This window comes from Bubalus kerabau, chromosome 23, assembly GCF_029407905.1.
Source record: "Bubalus kerabau isolate K-KA32 ecotype Philippines breed swamp buffalo chromosome 23, PCC_UOA_SB_1v2, whole genome shotgun sequence".
Lineage (NCBI taxonomy): Eukaryota > Metazoa > Chordata > Mammalia > Artiodactyla > Bovidae > Bubalus > Bubalus kerabau.
This window is the reverse complement of record NC_073646.1, coordinates 39,368,935-39,382,744: the sequence shown is the minus strand read 5'-3', so window position 1 is coordinate 39,382,744 and position 13,810 is coordinate 39,368,935.

Here is a 13,810-nt window from a genome sequence, read left to right as displayed (position 1 = left end):
CGACTCCCCGGTACGGGTGAATCACCCGCCGACTTCCCGTGCTTCCTTGTTCCCCTCACCCCCGTCCTGCCCGTCCCCGCCCCGCTCTCGGCCCTCAGGACATCGGGGTCCGGGGAGGTGGGGACACCGAGGGCGGTGTCCGCGCACTAGGGCAGCCACTTGGCCTGACGGTGCCCGGCCCCAAGCACGGACGTCTGAACCTTTCCTGAGCCTGCTCGGATCGCGCCCAGGAGACTTTCTCACGGAGCACAGAGCCCGCAGACCTCGGACTTTGGAGGCGGAGGCAGATGCCCTTGAACAAGCCACACCTGGGGCTGCTTGGAAGAAGGCTGGTGCCGGCTGGAAGGGGAACCCCAAGTGCATCCCTGGGGCGGGGGCGGGGTGGGGGAGGGGAGTGAGCGCCTAGGATCCGCCTCGGAAGCCGAAAGAGGCTTGAGTCCACTGTAGCCCAGAACCGAGGCAGGCATGCTGGAGAGCAGCTGGGCAGAGATACAGGCAAGGATTCAGAAGATCCTTTATGGTAGATTGCAGAATTGAGGTATTATCCCACCGAGAAACTGAAATCCAGTTTAGAAGTGGTCACTTGGAAGTGGGGAGACTGGGAGCAGGATGGGGACGTTAAGTAGGGGCTGAGAGAACAGAAAGGTGTTTAGGTGATGGATAAACAGGACTTGGTGGCCGGTTGCCAGGCTTCTCTCCTGCGTGGGTGGTGGTGATGTTCCCTAGAACAGGCCGCGTTCAGGCAGTAACCCCATCTGGGACAGCTCTGGGGTCCCAGAGTCTGTTTCACACGTGTATCTTGGGATGCAGGGGGGAGTTACCTGGATGCTGGGAGCAGGGCAGATGCTGGGGGCACCGTTTTCCTTTCTTGGTTCCATCCTTTCCATTCTCCGGTTGACAAGCCCTGGGTTGGCAGCTTCCAGCTACCTCTTGCCCCGGCTTTCTTCCAGAGAAGCCTGGAATAGGCTTTGGAGCCCACCCTTTAGGCTGTTCTTTCTCCCACCGTGACTGAGTAGCTGGTGTTGCCCCTGGACAGCGTTGGGGACTCATTCAGTTTTTCCCAGTCTCCCACCAGCCCCGTCTTTGAGACCACGTATGTTCTTTCTTCATTTCCCACTCACAGCCACTGTATAGAAATGTCTAAACCAAGCTGTGTGATTCAGGTGGGGGATATGCACCCAGAGGTGGCTCGTGGAGGGCATTTCTCCCCAGCAGCTCAAGCTGGATAAGTTTCGTAAGTTCCCAAAGCCTTTGTCTATGAGAAACGTGTCGGAAGGTCCACTAAAATCCATGTGTGAGGTCTGTAGAACTAGAGATTGCACCGGCTATGAACAAACATGACCCTCCAGGTCCGGTATGGCATTTTTCCTGCAAACTACAAACCTCTCCAGGTATATCCAGCCCCATGCCAGGGGACCCAGGTTGACAAGCCAATCTCTAGCTGGGTTTTCTCCCCACAATGCTTTGTGTGTGCATGCTCAGTTGCTCAGTCGTGTCTGACTCTTTGCCCATAGACTGTAGCCCACCAGGCTCCTCTGTCCATGGAATTTTCCAGGCAAAAATATGGGAGTGGGTTGCCATTCCCTTCTCCAGGGGATCTTCCTGACCCAGGGATCGAACCTAGATCTCCTGCATTGCAGGTGGATTCTTTACCGTCTGAGCCACCAGAGAAGCCTATAATGCCTTGTAGCTGTTACTTATTTCCCACACAATGCTGTGTAACAAGCTGTCCCAAAACTCAGTGACTTAAAACAGCAGCCGCTACCACTCTTGAGTCCATGGGTCACCTGGGCAGTTCTAATCTGAGCTGGGCTCAGTGGACTTACTCATGTGTCTGCAGTCATCTGTGGAATCTGGGTCAGTGGTCAGCTTTGCTAGTCACACAGGGCTCTTTCCACGTCCGGGGCCTTGGCTGGGACCATTGAGATGGCTTCGTGTGGTCCCTTATCCTCCAGCAAAATAGCCAGGACAGTTCACACGGTAAAGGCAAGGGTCCAGGAGAACAAGCAAAGGCAGAGAAAAGCCCTGAAAGCCTAACCTCAGAACTGTCACACCATCCCTTCTGCCACTTTCTATTGTCAAAGCAAGTGATGAGCCTAGCCCAGATTCTAGGGGAGGGGAAATAGACCCCCCTTTTGATGAGAGGGGGTGGGTGGGTGAAAGTTGCTCAGTCGTGTCCTACTCTTTGTGACCCCATGGACTGTATAATCCATGGAATTCTCCAGGCCAGAATACTGCAGTGGGTAGCCTTTCCCATCTCCAGGGGATCTCCCCAACCCAGGGATCGAACCCAGGTCTCCCACACTGTGGGCGGATCTTTACCAACTGAGCCACCAGGGAAGCCCCTCTTGATGAGAGATGCTGCAAAACCACAAGGCAGAGGGTGTGGGCTCAGGGTCAGGTGGTCAGAGGCACTTTCGCCATCAGTCTGCTGTGTCCATCCACAGCCAGGCGTCCTGGAGAACCTCCCAGCCTCCTTGCGATCCTCAGAGGGCCCTGTCCTCCCTGGACCCAGCAGAGCTCTGCTCACCCTCCTTGTGTGTCCTCCAAGCACCATGCTTTTCCTTCTGTCTCACCTAGTCACCCTCGAATCACTGGACCCCTCTCCAGATGCTCTCAGTCTGGGGGCAATGGCGATCTGTGCCTGCCTAGCAGCCAGTGTCCCTTCTGCTGGGGGAAGCTCCCTATTTCTCTTTTGGGAAATTATCCCTCCTCTGCCTCCAGGCCTTGGAATATTGCTGAGTGGATAAGACTGGTTTGTGGGACTCTGGCCAGGCGGCTGAGAGTCAATTCAAGACTCAAGTTAGAAGTATTTGGAAAGGAAGCCCCTTTCTTCTGGATGTATCATTGGGTGTATAGAGGGTGCGATCCTGGAAGGAGCTGCCAGGACCACCACGTGGAAGGCACCTGCCTGGGTGTAAACCAGTACAGAAGAAAAGGAGAGAAGACCACTCCGGCCTTCTCCTTGCCCCTGAATCCAACTGTGCCTGAAGCAGACATCCTGACTTTTCAGTTTCCAAGCTGACAAATTGGCCCCCTCCCACCTTTTGTAAATTTTAAAAAATTTCTTTTAGTTTTTTGGCTTAGGCTGGTTTTCAATGGGTTTCTGTCACTTGCAACACAAAGAGGGTGAACCAATCAACAGATGGTTACAGATGTTCAGTGTTTTAACCTCAGTGCGTTCTCTTCATTCACAAATGCATTCGCCAATACGGTCTGACTGCCTCCCACATGCCGGCGCGATGCTGCGTGCAGATGTCGGCCTCTCTGGTTTCCCAGGGTCATATTTCACGGCGATTCTTCACCTGAGTCAGCATGAAGCCCTATATATGTGCCATACCCCACTCCCTGCCCCCATTCCTCACCAAATGACGAAGTGTAACAAGCAGGAATGGATTTCCCTCTCAATAATACTACAGAATAGCGTGGCCCAATCACACACCACCTTCTCTAATAACATCTGTTAACGGTTACTAGGTAGCGTGCTCCGTGGTTCTACATATATCACTTTACGTTCCCAGTGACCCTCTGAGGTGGGTTTTGTTACCTTCTTTTTACAAATAAAACATCTGAAACTTAGGAAGGTTATGTGACTTGCTGGATGGAAAGTCAAGCCTGTCTAAATCCCAAGCCCATCCTCTGAGCGGAAACCACTTCTTTGTTGTGCTTATGTGATTTTGCAAAACGTCTATGAGTGTTCCAGGGGCCACTGATGCTGGCAACTTCAACAGAAAGACAGCCCTGCCTCTTTTCGTAGCCCATTCTGTTCCTCTCGGCTCAGGCTACCACAGCAAAATACCTTAGGCTGAGTGGCTTGAATGAATGCATGCGTGCGTGCTCAGCTGTGTCCAACTATTTTCTATCCCATGGACTATAGCCCCCAGGCTCCTCTGTCTACGGGATTCTCCAGGCAAGAGTACTGAAGTGGGTTGTCATTTCCTTCTCCAGGGAACTTTCCGATCCAGGGATCAAGCCTGTGTCTCCTGCAGACATTTATCCTCTCCCAGCCCTGGAGGCTGGAAGTCCAAGATCAATATCTCGGAAGGCTGGGTTTCTCTCGAGCCTGCTCTCCTTGGCTTGTAGGTGGCCGCTCCTCAGTGTCCTCACATGCCCTTTGCTCCAGGCATTGCTGGTGTCTCTTCTTGGAGTGACACCAGTCCCACTGGATTAGAGGTCCATCCTTATGATTCCTTTAAGCTTAGATATTGGGTTGGCCAAAAAGTTTGTACAGGTTTTTCTGTATGCTATTATGGAAAAACACCAACAAACTTATTGGCCAACCCAATACCTCCTTAAAGAACTTATGTCCAAATGCAGTCACCTTCTGAGGTGTTGGGGGCTAGGACTTCCACACCGGCATTTGGGGAGGGAGACACAGTTCAGCCCATGTCACCTCCTTATCAGGTGCCATGGATCTAACAGTGCTGGTTCCAAGGAAGCCACGGAGATCCGAGTTCAGCGGATGCTCCAGAGAGAAAGGATTCGGGCGAGCAGCTTTTCTCCCTTCCTCCTCCATCTGCACGCTTCTGTGTCCCTGCCCTCACCTTCATCCCATACCGTCCGGGCCTTGCTCTCAACTCCAATCTGTCGCTAATTCTTTGTGCCATATCCCCACCTTCCCAAGCTCCCAGGGGTTCCAACACACCCGTGACCACAAAGCGTTTTCCACTGGCTCTTTCCCCCTCGCCAATAAACACCCCTCTACCTGCAGCCCTCAAAGAAGAGTCTAGAGCCCAGTGGCTCGGGTCCCCTCACTCCCTCTTTTAGACCAAATCTTGGAGTTGTTGAAGTGTCTTATCTACACTTGCCACCTCTGCATCCTCGCCGTCCACTCACCACTCAGCACCGGGCAGCCTGGCTTTCTCTCCATCATCCGCTGCAGCTGCCGTCACCCTAACCAGGAAACCACAGGAAGTGCTTGTTATCCCTATTTTCACTGACCTTTGTTTAAGCAGCACCCGGCACTGTTTGCCCTCCCTTGGCAAATTCTCACACACCCAGGCTTCAGCTAGCAGATGTCTATTCAATGATAACCCATTCGTCAGCCTGACTTGCCATCAGCCCGGCTGCTTCTGGCCTTTGCCTCCAGCAAGGGTTCGATAATCGCCCATTAAATTAAATCGAAATAACATCAAAGTGGGGGCGACCGTGCTGTTCAGGAAAACCGAGTGGCTCCTTTCCGTGAAACGTTTTGGCCACGTGGATGCAAAGCCCTAAGGCCAAGTTTTGCGGAGGGAAGGTCCACAGAGGCTGGACGAGGAATGCAGCCTGCGGAGGAGCAAGGAAACAGCCCACGGCCGAGGGTGACGGGTGACTGACGTGGAGGAGCAGGCAGGGGCTGCAGGGAGAGCAGGTGTGTGCTGTCTGCCCACGTGGAGTGGGGGGACCCCACCCTCTCCAGCCAGTGGACTTCTGTTTGGGAAGGCAGGACTTGCATTACCTGGTCTTCAGACTTTCTCAAAGGAAGATAGAAATCCAGATTGATTATTTCAAATGTCCTAATGAAATGATGGCAACCAACTCAAAACTTTAAGGGAGATGATCAGTTATGAGCCAAAGAAACCATTTCTGTGAGCCAGGTGGAGCCCAGCTGTGAGTTCACAGCCCCTGAAATTAAGCATCTGGGTCACTTGACTCAGACTACCCTGGAGTGGAGGGGAGTGCACCCTCAAAAGGGACTTGATTCATTAGTAAATGTTAGCAAGGGAGGTGTTTGAGGCTAGTTGGCAGTTCTGGCTTCTGGATGGAAAAGTGCTGATCATTTTGAAGATGCCCTTTGTTTTAGGAAATTCACCCAGATTATGGGCCATTTGGTCACAGGACCTTGGGTCAGGAAGATCCCCCACAGAAGGCAATGGCAACTCAGTCCAGTACTCTTGCCTGGAAAAGCCCATGGATGGAGGAGCCTGGTGGGCTGCAGTCTATAATGGTTGCAGAGTTGGGCATGACTGAGCGCGCATGCGTACAAAGGTAGGACCCACACGGTGTTTGCTGGCAGTGGCATGGGGACCGGGATGTCACCATGAAGCCAAGTGCTATGACACAGACCATTGGCTTAAGGGTCTGTTTGGTTGTACAAGTTAGCAAAATCTTTATCTTGATTGTGCTCTAAGAGGTAGTGAAGATATTTTAAAGAGATTTTAACTGGAGTCCTGACATCCCCAGCATTGAATAAAAGCACTGGTTGTGTGTTCTTGGACCTTGCAGAGTTAGTGGGGAGGTTTCCACAGAAGGAAATGGCTGACCCAATGTCCAGCACCTAGGAGCTAGAAAGCCTGGGAAGTAAAGAAGGGGAGAGTCCTCTGGGGTGGGGCTAGGGGTCTCCCCCACTAGCAGGAAGTGCGCTGGACCCTGAGGAAGAGGCCCCCAAGTGGAATTACAGCTTCAACCTGGAAGCCCCGCCCTCCTGCTCTGCGCTTTGGGCAGACACCATCAGGGGACCGTACTTGTGTGGGCAGGACTTGTATGTGCGTGTTCTATCGAGTGATTCAGAGAACGCAAATAGGGCAGAAGTGATGGCTCTGAGCGTAAAAGCTGGGCCCAGGTGTCAGATTTCCAGGACATGACCACATCCTTCAGGGATCCCCCAGAAGCTCCTTAAGGAGGGGAACCCCAAGAGAAAGACTGGATTTCCTGCCAATGTAAGCCATTTCATCTGTTTTACCATTTCTAAGCGTCTGTTATCAGCCATTGAATCTGCTTCATAAGAAAGTTATCCTTAGATCATCAAGGGTCTTTAAGCAATCATTCATCCTGACTGGTAAAGGCATTTGGTGGTGCTAGTGGTAAAGAATCTGTCTGCCAAAGCAGCAGCCTCAAGAGATGCGGGTTTGATCCCTGGGTGAAGAACCCCTGAGTAGGAAATGGCAACCCACTCCAGTCTTCTTGCCTGGGAAAAGTCCATGGGCAGAGGAGCCTGGCAGGCTACAACCCATGAGACTGCAAAGAGTGGGACATGATTGAGCAACAGCAGCATTCTCTTCAAATAATTTTATAGTATTCAAGAGTTCAGTCGCTCAGTTGTGTCCAACTCTTTGTGACCCCATGAACTTCAGTACGCCAGGCCTCCCTGTCCATCAGCTCCCGGAGTCCACCCAAATCCATGTCCATTGAGTCAGTGATGCCATCCAACCATCTCATCCTCTGTCATCCCCTTCTCCTCCTGCCTTCAATCTTTCCCAGCATCAGGGTCTTTTCAAATGAGTCAGCTCTTCGCATCAGGTGGCCAAAGTATTGGAGTTTCAGTTTCAAAATCAGTCCTACCAATGAACCCCCAGGACTGATCTCCTTTAGGATGGACTGGTTGGATCTCCTGGCAGTCCAAGGGACTCTCAAGAGTCTTCTCCACAGTTCAAAAGCATCAATTCTTCGGCGCTCAGCTTTCTTTATAGTTCAACTCTCACATCCATACATGACCACTGGAAAAACTATAGCCTTGACTAGACGGACCTTTGTTGACAAAGTAAAATCTCTGCTTTTTAATGTGCTGTCTAGGTTGGTCATAACTTTCCTTCCAAGGAGTAAGTGTCTTTTAATTTCATGGCTGCAGTCACCATCTGCAGTGATTTTGGAGCCCAGAAAAATAAACTCAGCCACTGTGTCCACTGTTTCCCCATCTATTTGCCATGAAGTGATGGGACCGGATGCCATGTGTACCTGCATATGTGTGCGTATCCACACACAGTCTTTCCATGGGCTCAGATACATAATATGCAGAAATAAACCTCATAGCTGACCTCATACCCATTCAGAAATGCATGTTTCCACCACAAACTTACATGCAAAAGGAAGAAGAGGGGAATCCCCGGACATCCGGTGGTTAGGACTTCTCCTTCCAATGCAGGGGGCACGGGTTAGATCTCTGGTTGCAGAGCTAAGATCCCACATGCCTCCAGGCCAAAAACAAACAAACAAACAAACAAACCATAAAGCAGAAGCAATATTGTAACAAATTCAATAAAGAATTTAAGATGGTCCACATCAAAAAATCTTAAGAAACAAGAAGAGAAAAAGAAGTACAATTTCATGTCATTCTATTACACAGCAAACTGAAATGTGTACAGAAGGTGTGGACAAAGCTTACTTAGGACTGAAAGTCTATCTCAGAAGGTCAAGAAAAGAGTGAAAAGAAATTGCAAATCTCAGGTATGACTCTGTCAATACGATCCAACATGCCATGATTTTTTAGCAAAAAAAAAAAAAAGCTCACAAAGTCTACTCTGTATGTACTGATAAAAATACACACAAAACTCTACCCAAAACGGATGGAGAGATGGAAAGAAGACAGCATTTTCAAAGCATCTGGGTACTTTCAGTGTTTAACTTCGTATTGCTCTGATAGAATGTCATTTTATGCATTTTTCTCTAAGAATGATAAGTGGTCGTGTGCTCTGAATCTTTTTCGCTTACAGAAGAAAAAAGAAGAATAAGTGACAGGACCCAGCCATTGCCGAGACACACAAGTGTGTGCTGTGTGTAAATGTTTATGCCATCTGGCAACTTCTCACTATACAAATCATTTGGTTTTGCAATGATCTGGTTGCCAGTAAGTGGCACCCAATATTGAGTAGTCTCAGACTTTTGCACTTACCAGTCAGTGGACGTATTTGAAATACAAAATACTTGCAGTTTTGGTAACTTACACATTAGTTACCCAAACCATTTAAGAGTCCCCCCAAATATCAACAAATCAGCAGATGTACACCAGTCTCAAGAATATAGACCCATTTCTCATTTGCTCAAGAAATTCATTGCAAAAAGAAATTGATCGCAAAATCTCAATTAGCTTTTTTTTTTTAATTTTATTTTATTTTTAAACTTTACATAATTGTATTAGTTTTGCCAAATATCAAAATGAATCCGCCACAGGTATACATGTGTTCCCCATCCTGAACCCTCCTCCCTCCTCCCTCCCCATTCCATCCCTCTGGGTGGTCCAAGTGCACCAGCTCCAAGCATCCAGTATCATGCATCGAACCTGGACTCGCAACTTGTTTCATACATGATATTTTACGTGTTTCAATGCCATTCTCCCAAATCTTCCCACCCTCTCCCTCTCTCACAGAGTCCATAAGACTGTTCTATACATCAGTGTCTCTTTTGCTGTCTCGTACACAGGGTTATTGTTACCATCTTTCTAAATTCCATATATATGCATTAGTATACTGTATTGGTGTTTTTCTTTCTGGCTTACTTCACTCTGTATAATAGGCTCCAGTTTCATCCACCTCATGAATCAGTTCAACTAGCTCTTTCTTATACCAAGTGATATTTCTGAAAAATGCTGTGTAAATGGACACTAATAGTGAGCACTAATAATAATGCTGGTTCAGGAGCCAAATTACTGAGTCGTAAGGGATCACCAGTGTGGGAGACATTGTTTGTCAGTTTCTTTTCGTGCCTTGGAAAACTCCATCCTGGCCCGTTGTCCCCTCACTGCGGGGTTTCTGCCTAATGACAGGCTGCTGCTGGTTTCCTGTGCTTTCCTGGGACTCCCAAAGCCTCCGCCCCCGCAGAATTCTGGTCTTCACATCCTCTGAGCTGTCAGTCTGTCTTGATTCTCTAGCCTTCCTTCTGGGATCCTTTTCATTCTTCCTCAAGTCCTTTTTTGTTTTGTTTTGTAGTGAGGATCCGTCGGTGGTAAATACTTTCAGTTTCCCACCTGAGCATGCCTTTGTAATCAGTTCTTGAAGGACAGTTTCAGCGGGTGTACCATTGTAGGTTGACAGTTGTATTTTCTCTTCCGTTTGAAGGTTATTACATTGGCTTCTGACTTCCAGTTTTGATACGGAGAAGTCAGCAGCGAGTCTACTTATCATTCTGTGGCAAAAGGTAGGTATACTCGTTTCCTAGAACTGCATTACCAAACTGCCACCAACTGGGTGGCTTAAAATAACAGGAGTGTGCTCTCTCGAAGTTTGAAAGACCAGAAGTCCAAACTCAAGTCAGGAGGGTTTCCTCCCTTCTAGCCTCTGATGGTTACCAGGTCACCAGTAATCCTTGGCATTCCCTGGCTCATAGATGCCCCACAGCATCCTCCACCATCACATACCGTCTTCCCTGCCCGTCAGTGTCTTCACATGAGAGTGTGTGTGTGTGTGTGTGTGTGCCTACATCTCTGTGTTTTCTTATAAGTCACTGGATTAGGACCCATCCTACTCCAATATGACCTCACCTTAACTAATTATATCTGCAAAGACCCTATTTCCAAATGACCTCACACTCTGAGGTTCCAGGTGGACAGGAATTGGCGGTGGAGGAGGGAGGAGTATTTGACCCAGAGCAGTAGGTTATGTGACCACCACAACTGTATAAGAGACACAGACAAATCTCTGTGTTTGATTTCAGAGCTTTCTCATTGCTCTTGACATTCTTCTGTGTCTAGAAAGGTATTTCATTCTCTTTATATTTATCTTTAAAATTTAAAAATGTTTATACAGTTTTAATACTGATTTTTTTTTGTTTGTTTTTAGCCACAATGCATGGCATGTGGGATCTTAGTTCCCCAACCAGGGATTGAACCCATGCTGCCTGCATTTGCAACATGGCCTGTTAACCACTGGACCACCAGAGAAGCTCTTATACAATTTTTAAAGGTTATGTTCCATGTATAGTTATTACGAAATATTGGCTATACTCCCTGTGTTGTTCAATACCTCTCTGAGCCTGTCTTACACCCAGTCGTTTTTACGTCCCACTCCTGTACCCCTATATTGTCCCTCCCCACCTCTCCTCACTGCTAACCACCACTAGTTGGTTCTCTGTATCTGTGCATCTGCTTTGTTTTTTGTTATATTCACTAGTTTGTTGTATTTTTAGATTCCACACATAACTGATATCATACAGTATTTGTCTTTATCTGTCTGACCTTTTTTTTTTTTTTTGGCTGCACAATGCCGCTTGCAGGAATCTTAGTCCCCACACCTGTGATTGAACCCAGGCCCTGACCATTAAAGTGACAAGTCCTAACCACTGGACCTCCAGGGAATTCCCTGTCTGACTTATTTCACTTAGCATAATGTCCCTGGTCAGGGAACTAAAATCCCACATGCTATATGGCATGGCAAAGCAAAAGCAAAAAATGTTTAAGTCCCATGGGATGATGACATTCAGAGAGTTAATGAGGAAGAATAGTTATAATTTTTAATTTTTTAAAAACAAGATGCAATTTTACATTTTAATATACAGAGAGAGTACATATTTTTTAAATGCCAGGACAAAAGACTCTCTAACAGGCTATTTACTATGAAGTGAATGAAGCTTAAGCTCCAGAGCCTGCCACTTGCACAGGTTACTTGGAAGGCCCTGGGAGGGGCTCTGACTAGGCATTCCCAGCATCCTGTGTTTTCACAAATTTTGCAGAAGTGAGATATTTGAACCACAATCAGTTAAGATCCCTGACTCCACTCCACGTCCTGCTCCCTCACAGTCTACCTGTTCAGGGAGAGGGCCCCGGACATTTCTGCGCCCCGGCAAAGGGGAAGCTGAACGGAGGACACTTGCCACTTAGGTTTAGCCAGACACATTAGAGGACCCACAGTCCCATCCACGTCCAGCCCTGTAATGGCTAGCTGTCTCGGTGTCCGAATGGTTCCCAGGCATGCCCGTACCATCTCACCTGGGGCAGGTGTGGGGTCAGAAATCAGATCAGATAAAGACCTGTCCCACAGCACCCCGCCCTGGAGGTGTCCCAGCTTGGGCCCCTTGGAGGCCGACACTGAGACAGAGCCTGGGGTGCGAGAGGTTGACTAGGGATCGAGGCCTGGGAGAGGAAGGAGAGAATACGTGAACGCTGACACAGGCCTGACACAGCCTCAGCCCAGCAGGTGGGACCTTCCAGAGGGGGAATGTCCACTGGAGCGTCCTTTGTGAGCTGAGGGGCAGCCTCTTTACATTCAGTGGCTGAGGATGGTTGCCCTGGGACGGGCAGGACCTCCGATGAAGCAGCTCCCAGTGGCTGAGTCAGACTGAAGTTACAGACGCCCCAGACTGACCTCGCTCTGCATGGCTGACCATGCGCCCCATGGCGGCACGGGCGGCTCCTCCTCCAAGGGGATCCTGGCGTTTCACAGCCTGTGGTGATTAAACATGCATCTTTCTCCCCACACCCCCACACATATATTAGGGAGTTGTGGTCCTCCGGGATTCCGGTTGGCCTTGCTTCTCGCTTTCATTAGAAGAAATTACGGTATTCCCTGGGGGCACGGGTTCCATCCGTGGTTGGGGAACTAAGCAAGCTACACATTGTGGCCAAAAAGAAATTTTTTTTTAATCAAATAAATAAATGAAAAGGGAAGTTAGCAGGATGAACTGTTGCCATGGCTGCAGGCAGCCTCCCATCTTGCCTCTCCTCCACTCTGGATTCCCCTTGCCTTTGGTTACTACCTCTGCTGGCTTTGGTGGCTGAGCTGGGGATAAGATCCAGACCGTCATCCCCCAGGCACATGCCCTTGTCAGGCTGGGGTTACTGTACCCATTCGTTTGTGGTCATAATTGTGCAAAGGACTCTCAGGAAGCTCTGCATATTACTAGATCACCTAAATTTTATGGAGCAGCAGCTGACCTGCCTCCTCTTGGCATCGGGGTCAATTTCCCCATTAAAGTGGGACTCTTCTCCTTGCCGGGTGGTCCCTGCACACAAGAAGCCCAAAGTGCCCGGGAAGCAGCTGTGGCTCACCATCCCATTGGACTCTTTCGTGCCCCTTGGTGGACGTGTCCCCACTTTGGGGATGAGGACTCTAGCCCCGCAGAGCCCAGAGTTCCAGCAGCAGAAGTGATGGGTTGTCCCTTTCCAAGACCAGGTGATGGAAAGACCGCGGCTTCCGCCTTGAGCGTCTCCTCTTACTTTCTCACCTGTGTGCTCGAAGAGAACCCGGCTGCCGTGGTCTAGCTGCTGGAGGGTGAGGCCCATGTGGCAGAGGACAAATGTTTCCTGCCAACAGCCAGCGAGGGCCCAAGGCCTGCCAACGACCACATCAGTGAGCTTGAAAGCTGATCATCCCCAGTCGTCCTCCACTCAGGCCTCAAGACCATCACAGCCCTGGTCAATGCCTTGATAGCTGAGTCCCTGACCCAGAGAACCCCAGCTGAGCTGCAACCAGACTCCTGACCCACTGACACTGTGAGAGAATGAATGCTCATTGTTTTCAGCTGCTAGGTTTGGAGGTAATGTGTTACCCAGCAACAGACATAACACACAGGACCATTCCAGCTTCCACACCTTGGTGCCCAGGTCCATACACTCTTCCTCATGAGGAACAGTGCCAGGCAGAGGGCTCTGGGCCTGCACTGTCCTGGCGGGTGGTGCCCCGGCTTGCTGAGCACGAGCTGGCGTGTCAGCTGTGCCTTCCACAGGCTGTGCCATCATGTCACCCCTAGCTGGCAGCTTCTGGGTGGTGTGGCGTGTAGTATTGCCAGCGGGTCATGGGCCCACTCCCTATCACTTCCTCTGCCGAGGAGTAGACCCTCCATCAGGCTGTAGTATGACGTGGCATCCCATGCTGGTAGATCAAGCACTCAGTCAGCTCTCAGCACGTGGTGTCAACAAAGCTCTGTGGGCAGGAAACGTGGGTGTAAGCTGACTTGTTGCCGAGCACGGGCTCTAGGTACACGGGCTCAGGAGTTGCAGCTTGTGGGCTTAGCTGCTCTGCCACCTGTGGGATCTTCCTAGACCAGGGATCAAACCCATATTCTCTGCATTGGCAGGCAGATTATTATTATTTTTTAAAATTGTTTTTGGCTGCACTGAGTGTTTGTTGCTGCTCGAGGGCTTTCTCTAGTTGCAGTGAGCAGGGCCTGCTCTTCACTGCAG